Here is a 9,114-nt window from a genome sequence, read left to right as displayed (position 1 = left end):
AATTGAATGATAACTTCTATATCATTTGTTTAAATAATTTACTACAAATGGGAATGTGAAATAAACTTTTTCTTCACGACGTTACGGAGCGATTATATGCTATAATTGTGTCTTGAGATAGTTAGGAGTCTAAAGAGTAACATAGGCTACATTTCTGAATAAACAGACGATGGCGACTCAAAGCCAGTTAAAAATGAATTTTGTTCCTTTATACACAAATGATTTAAAAAAAAAATTGAGAAGCTAGATAAAATTCAATAATGTGATAAACATAGATTTAAAATCGTGTGCCAACGTAACATATACATAAAAATGAATTCATAACACACTGAAATAATAGTCTACTCTTATTTTTATAATTTTCTAATATAAACCTTATATTAATTGCTTTATGAAAATATTAAGGCACATCCATTGGAACAAACACCCGCGGTAAGATGTTCGTCTTGCATAGAAAATTACACTAGAAATTGGTGTCGCGAACAAGATCAGGCTCAACTTCGGGATAAGCTACAAGCGTGAACCCGGTATTAGTAATTAAAAACTTTGATTGGCTAACCTACCTGGTATCAAAACTATTTACGTTATATTCACGTTAATGGAACACTATTATTATAGAATTCTTAGTTGGAATATTTAATTCGAAACCAAGTTCTTACAATATAATTGTCTCGAAAATAATTCAGAAAAAAAATATACTTACGTTTTTCTAATTAATATAAATGTTCTTGTTTTTAACGGATTTTAACCGCGATTTATTCATTATATTATTAACCCGACGTTTCGAACACTTTACAGCGAGTGTGGTCACGGGGAGACTAAGATTTTATACGTCTTGAAGGTCATACAAAAATTGTTGTTTGTGACTACCTCCACCTATTTCTTCGGAGTTGGTATGTGGAGTATTTTTCTGGATTTTGGCAGTATTGGCTGATAATGTCTTCTGGTCTTTTGGTATGTCTGACATGAGGTTTTAAATTTTTGATAACAGGATCCCAGGTGTTGGAAAGCTGTAAGCCATCTTCTCTATTGAAATTTGGATGTTTTTTAATTTCAATAGCCTCATGTACAAGTCTTGGAAAAAATCTGTTTTCTCTGGCGAGGTTTTGTGGTTGTGAGGCGAGCTGGCCTAATTCGTGCCGAAGCGTGCGCAACTACAGAAGCAATACAGCATCCTACTCACCTTATACCTACTAGCTTTAGATGATAGTTACCGCCCGTTACCAATGGCAGCATTTGGAACAGCGCGAATGTATTGCCAGTCATATATTTTAAGTTACTAATCCCCAATTGTTATAACATGAATTATTTACAATCATCAATTAATAAAAGGAAACCGCAACACCCCAAAAACTCTTAATCCGTTTTTCTTAAAGCAGCCTTAATATTGCTTCTCGACCTCTTGGCAACGATCACAGTGTACCTAGTATCTGTTCCTTTCAGCTTGATATCAAAAAAGCCTATGTTAATGTAATGAAATAACAATTTCTGATAATAATGTCCCTGTAGACTGTAGAGTATCAAGTATAAACGCATGACAAAACAACTTTACGTATACGTAATTAGTAGGAACGTTAAAGTTCTTAAATAGAGAGACAAAAGCCTGATCTATATGTAATTTACTCCAACGAGCGCCCGCATGACAACTCCATATGTTCATATTTACTCTTCCTTGATTACAGTACTGCAGTTGAATTCAATATTTACTTATTATACAGACCTTTAAAATTACTGACCCGGAAATTCTTGGATCTCGAACTGTCACCATTTCCCAGATATTGAATATTATGGTAACAGTATCTAATATTCACTAAATTGACTGATAACACATTATTCACGTTTAAATTTACATAAACATGCCTACTGAAATATACAACGTATATATGAGTACAACGAATTAACGCGCAATTTATATTTAATTATTGCTCACAGTCGCAAAATAAATTCCAGGTAGAAGGTCATAAAATTAAGCCTTTGTCTTTAAAATTTGATTAACTGTGCAAAGGTGCAGGCATCCAGAAATCCTTTTGATGTCCAATCACAAACGCGTCTAGTTTTCTCGTGCGGTAAGTTACCAAAATTGTTAATGAACGGAAACTTTTGGGTGTAATTAAATGCCCATTACAAAACTCGTCGCATATTCTGCCGAGCTGTTTATTATTTAATGTGAAACGAGTGATAAATTATGGAAAAGCGATGAAATATAAAATGACTTGTATACATTTATTTTTACCATATTTGCAGGCAAAACGTCGTCCAATGTTAAATCACATACGCCGGTTTGAAGAATCTGCATTTCATTTGTTTTTTTTTTTAACTGTACCATTATGGCTTTAGACAAAATAATTTTAATTTACAGTTAATATTTCAACTAGCTACCCAAAAATCCGCAGCTTCGTATAAATGAACAGTAAAGTGAACAATTTGTTGAATCTTTTCAACTCCCTTGCTTGTTTTATGGTCGACTATCAATTCCAAACTATCAAACCTTAATATTTATGTTACCCGCTTCACTCACTTGCGTACAAACATTCGTACAATGTACGTATATTTGCGTAGATGTAGAAAAAACATTTGCAAATGTCGTCTTACACTTATAGGTTTATATATTCGTACGAATATCAGTGATTAAAGACAAAATAAGTGCAGTTTTTACGTGATATCTAAGAAAGAAAATAAGCACGTTTTATATTGCTCCTTCGGAAGTCGGAAGATGTGCTCTATTTATGTCACTTACGTCACTGAAGTTAAACGAATTATGTTCAACTTTGTGCACGGGGGAATGATTTTTGATCAGATTTTCACACTGTATTTAAATTGCATAAATATTAGAGGAAAATATTTTATTGTACACTAGCTTTTGCCCGCGGCTTTGCACGAGTTAATTCAGAGTAGTTTAATACATGTTATTTTAAATACGAACCTTCCTCTTGAATCACTCTATCCATTACAAAAATCCCGTCAAAATCCGTTGCGCAGTTTTAAAGATTTAAGCATATATAGGGACATAGGGACATAGGGACATAGGGACATAAGGACATAGAGACGGAGAGAGCGACTTTGTTTTATACTATATAGTGATGATGATATATTTTTCATTTTTATTTTTACACGTAGTGGCTTTTTAGTAATGTGAGCTCTTAGTTATCTATTATGTTCTATGTATTTATACACATTTATACAAAGTGTAAACATTATATTTATACAGATTTTCCTTCTAGATTGCGATGATGACTTTAAAATTAATTTTAATGTCTAATGTAGCCTTCTAGTCATTAAATCAGTTTTTGAGTTAAATAATACCAAATAAAATATCTTATACGGTAAGTATATACTTTGTAGTACTGTGTTAGGAATATTGTGGAAATTTCTAGTTTATTTAGGCGTGTTTCAGGTGGAGTGATGGCAATAGATCTTATTCCAAATAGTCAGACGCAACAAACAAGAAATTTCACAATTCGTGATATTAGCTTACTCATAGACGAAATAAAATCCGATACTTACTTGATTTTTGTACATAATTTTTAAGTAAACGAAAATCACCAATCAAATATGCCAAATAGGCCACCAATACCAGAAACAAATTTATCTTTTTTTATTAACCTCCATAGTATTATGAAAATGTATGAATGTGTTTAAAATATTTCAATACCATTTCTATCAAGCCAATTCCATAAAAATGTATATGGGTCAGCATTGATTTAGAAATATTGCAGAATGCTTTAACATTTACATCCTATTATAGGTATTTCATAGCAAAATATACTCTATTTACAGTTTTGAATATTTGATAGATGTTGTTAATATACCCGTTTGATATAAAGTCGCTCTTAACTTTTATCTTATATGTAAAAATCAATTGCTGTTCGTTAGTCTCGCTAAAACTCGAGAGTGGCTGGGCTGATTTTGATAATTTTGGTTTTGATGCATTCATTATAGTCCAGGGAAGGTTTAAAAGGTAAGAATAATACGGATGCGATCGAAGCCGCGGGCGCGAAGCTAGTTTTTTATATTGTTCGAATATGATAGTTTGCCTCTGTGTAGATACACGTCCTGTGTGCGGTGAATTCACTTATCACTAGGCATTTTTATTATAAAATACTGTAAATGTAATAATTTTATCTGTTCCTCTATACGCGAATAACTAAACTACAAATGAGGTTTCTCCCAAATATGCCCAAATGTGATTATTTGTTTTGTAAGCATTTAATTTTCTAGATTATCTTTTCCTAACACCTTATTCCGACACTTTTTACGAACCATCCAGATCTTCTATATTCTTAATACTTGCTTATATAATATTTGGTTGCACGAACAAAAACCTTTTACCATAATATTGAAACATAACGTTTACTTTGCTTATAGTATAAAGTGCAGGGTAACGTATACAAGCCAATGTCCTCTTCTCTATACAATAGTGATTTGTGGAAGTTCCTAACTTCGTCCTCACCGCACCCAAGAGAAATAAGTCTACTCGTAGTTCTTAACAAAATGATTGCAAACGTGTACCCACGTTGTTAGTCCCATTTATCAGGGTGGATTTTATTTACCTTCCCTCCCTAAAGGATAATTCACTTTCTAAGCATCGTATCGAGCAACTGGGACACATAAAGTATTTTACGCTTTTCGAACGAAATAAGTATCGCAATGCAAAATGCAAAATTAGGTTAGGAATTTGTTTTCGTCACGTACGCTGTACGGAAATTTTGGAATCGTAAAGGTAGCTTGTCTTTGCATGCGATAAAATACGCTGTTTTTATCATAAAGTGGGTACTGGGGAGACAATCTAATTAATACCAGTCGATTTTTATTTTTTTTACTTTACTAACTTTCCTGAAACATAGAAATCATACTGAAATAGGTACATTATAAGTTTTATTATGTGCATAATTATCCACAAAATACCATTTAACTGATTAATGTTAACAATGACTTGGTTTGATTAAAGTTATCGAATTGAACGTTTATAAACGAAATTGGCATTTTGATTAATAAAAATAGATGGAAATAAAAAGTAAAAATCTTTATAAGAGTTTTGCCTATTCAAACAGTCGTGTATAGTTATACGTATTCTTTTAGTGTAAAGAGCGAACAAGTTACAAGACGGCCAAACAAAATAAGAAAATATTTACGCAGTAAAATCCACTTCAACTAATTCCGAGCTCAAGGAGTTTGTAAGAAATTGCGCATTAACTACGGCTGTACTTGCAAAAAATAAACTTTTATCGCTTGCCGCTATTTTAAAAATTAAATGAGCATTTTCTGCATATTTTAAAATGTCTTTGAATCACTATGAATATTTACTTTTATAGGTATTATTCTGATTTTATAAGCATAACTTGCTATGAATTTATATTTTCACGTATCGTATCACGTATTTAGTTTAATAATACTATGTAATTACATTTTAATTAAAATTAATTTCTCAGAGAACTCTCAGTATTATAGCATTATAGGCTTAGCACGTATTTTGAATATCTCAGGACTTCAACTAACTACACTTTACTCAACTCATAATATGACAAATAAATCATATATAATTCGACAGAGCTTACATCCATTTTGCGATAGTATTTAAAAGCATATAAAGCTATATAGACAGCTACATAGCTTCCCCTTCTTGAATTCTTGAATTGAATGAAATTAAGTACAATGTCTTTTAAAAATGAATAGAAAAAATATGTGTTAATAAAAAGACATATAAATACCGAAACCTAGATGGTCTCATTTCGAAAAACACTGTTACTAAATGAATATATTGCATGCATTAAAAATTATTACATTTCATAAACCTCTTCAACTATAAAGCTACACAGTACACACACGCACCCACAGACACACAGCGAAGCGAAATAATAATATCCAATCTGACTAATATCCACACTGACTTACAATAATAGTGAGATAAAATCTTCAAACCTTCTACATAAAACATGCGATATCCAAGCGCAGATATCGGTATACGTTATAAATCTGAACGTTAGATTAGCAAATATTGTCTCGACGGGTCAGCCCGTGTGGACACAGCACTCGACTTTTTCCATTCAAACCGTGCATCGTGGACACTTTACATATGAACTTGAACTGAGGTGAAGATCACCTATTGTCGGTTTTAAATCGTTCAATGATAATAATGAAGCTGTATTAAAACTCTGGGGAGAATTATTGCCGTTTATTTTCATTAGCTGCAACATTAAAGTAAATTGTGTATAGTTTAAACGTATGTTATAATCAAACGAATTCTACAAATTGTGACTTTTTTAATTTGAGGCGAATGAGGAAGAGAGTGAATCAATAATTTTTTACGGGGTGGTTTCATTAAATGAAACAAAAAATATGACTTATTAAATACCGAAAGTATATTTACAAAATAAAAATTTGTCTCCAAACTCTAAAAAATTTACAAAATAAAAATTTGTCTCCAAACTCTAAAAACCCAGTGATAGAATTACTGCCAAATTATTCGTATAACTAATTAGCTTATTCTGTATAATATTTATCATCAATTTTTTTTAAGGGGACTGCACTAGATATAATCACGCAAGCACACATTATATAAACGCATCAATGGTTTCGGGCGGCTCAATTGATACATCAGTATAGCGCACACAAAAATTCATACATGTCATCGCTCAAAAACAAACGATTTACCGGAAGGATTTACCAAATAATCTATTGATTGTACTAAAAAATGTATCACTATTCAATTTTAATAATGCTTGACAAAAATTTTACATAAAAACAGAATGATTGAAAGAGTTTTAGTGTGATTTGTACTCGTAAAAGAAAATGTATTGAGGCATCATTTTGATTTATTTTCTATCGAACTGAGATTGTAGTCTAATTTCAAAACATTATCATGTTTGTATTTCCTGAAGGATACATTTTTGTATGTTTTGTATGTAATAAATCATAAACCTAAAGGCCATGTAGTCCCCTTAACCTGAAAGAATATATATCATTTTATTTTAATCAATCCGTTAAAATGGACACTTGTTCTTGTGAGTTTACCTATGAATCAAATATATTCATCATATAACAAATACGGTAAGTACTAGTATGTCAGTACTCTAGAGGCTGAAATCTACCTATGGTGGGTATATTATAATATTATATAGTAAAATCCCATTAAATTTTATGTTAAATCTACATGAGTAGGTGCACGTAATTGTCCATTAGTCAGCTAGCGGCCAATTACGCGTCCATTAGAAAGAAAACATACAGATCTACGCCTGGAAATGTTCTACAATGCTTTTTATTTATTTTCTGCCTTTTATATATAATTGATAAATAAGCATCAAGATGAATATTAAGTATCTTCATACTTAATATTCATCATTACTCATTCATTATTACTCTCCAAGCAATATAATGCCAATGATACTAGAAATAAACAAATTTTTCATCGAAAACGTTTCAAAAGATATTTTGTATCACATTCAAATATGAAATACAAATTTTGGTTTTATTTATTTTCAATGCATATTTTACCGATTATAAAAACAGTAGATTAAGATCAGATCAGATCTTAAAATTCTTATATTTCTTCTACTCTCCGAAGACGACCTTCTCACATGCCTATGTCGCCATTATCGCCCTAAGCCCCAAGCCCTATTTTGTATAATTAAAAACCATATAACTTCACTTCAGAGAAGTTTGTTTAATTGTTAAATTTTCTCATTATTTTATTAATACGCTGTAGAAACTCAGCGAGAAAAGAATTTGAATAAGATTTAGAATTTAAATACATTCTCCTTTATAAATAAAAATAGACACTTTGTCTAATTAGATATTCATTTTATAATTAACACACAAATGAAAAGCGTTCCTTACATACGTTTTCATACAAAATGTATTAGCGTATATTTTCCAAAGCACGAATCTCTCTTAATAGCTATTTGGCTGTAAAGGGGGCTCGTTGCTCGCCTTCGGAGGAATTCCAATAATGAAATAAGTAACAACCTCCAACAATTCCTGAAGAGAATGTTATCTAAAACTTTTATACGGCGCACAACAATGTAGTTGTTATTATTGTCCTGTTGCAGTTGATAATGATAATATTGCATTTTTTTACTTTGCCTCGAATATAAAAAAATGCTTTATTACATTACAATAGATAAAAGTATTGCATCGAGTTTTAACTTGGCGAGTTTTATATGTAATATATAAATTATTCTAAAACGTACATAATAATAAGAGTACAAGCATTATTCATTTATACAACATTTGTGAAGAATGTTCACGACTTTTTAATTACTTTAATGGTTTTAATTGCATTGAGCAAAAAACATCTATAATATCATAAAATATATGTTGAGGACAATTTTTACTTTCATTATTGTATATATAAACTACTAGCTATCCGCCCGCGGCTATGCCCGCGTAGTCGCAAGAAACATAGACCCGGGGTTTTTCTCGCAGGTTCCCGTTCCCGTGGAATTTCCAGGATAAAAACAATCCTATGTTCGTCTCCTGGGTCTAAGCTACCTCTGCACAAATTTTCAGCCAAATTGGTTAATCCGTTCTTCAGTTATAAATAGTGTAACTAACGCCACTTTCTTTTATATATATAGATAACGTTTTCTTATAATATATACTAAACATATTTATTTGAATAATCATCTACATTTTACGAGTCTCACATAAACGAAAGCGTTCGCAACAGTAATTAAATCGAAACCCCATTACACGAACGTTTAGACGTTAGCAAATCGAAACTTAATAAAAGGAAAATATGATTACAATTTACGATGGGACCGTGCGAACAGCGCAAGCTGAGCAAGCATTTTGAGAGTTAGGTAAGTTCACCGCTGCAACTCCCCAAAACACGTCCTTGTTGCATTCCACATTGTTTTTCTTACTTCCAAACTAGATTAATAACGTACTTTTAAATAATAACTGTTCAGAAATTAATTGGGTCCCTCAGCACGCTGCTCGGCGGACGGGTAATATTCATTGGAGCGATGCTTATAGAACAACCATAGTATGTGTATAATACGTGATAACACTCCGTAGTAACTTGACTCTGACCTAGAAATCAGTGAAATGTTTGATATGAAAGTGAATATGATATATTGAATTAGTGAATTAAACTTGTTGGATCATAATCCACCA

This window comes from Zerene cesonia, chromosome 6 (genome assembly GCF_012273895.1).
Source record: "Zerene cesonia ecotype Mississippi chromosome 6, Zerene_cesonia_1.1, whole genome shotgun sequence".
Taxonomy (NCBI): domain Eukaryota; kingdom Metazoa; phylum Arthropoda; class Insecta; order Lepidoptera; family Pieridae; genus Zerene; species Zerene cesonia.
The sequence above is the reverse complement of the archived record's forward strand: the minus strand, read 5'-3'. Positions refer to the sequence as shown.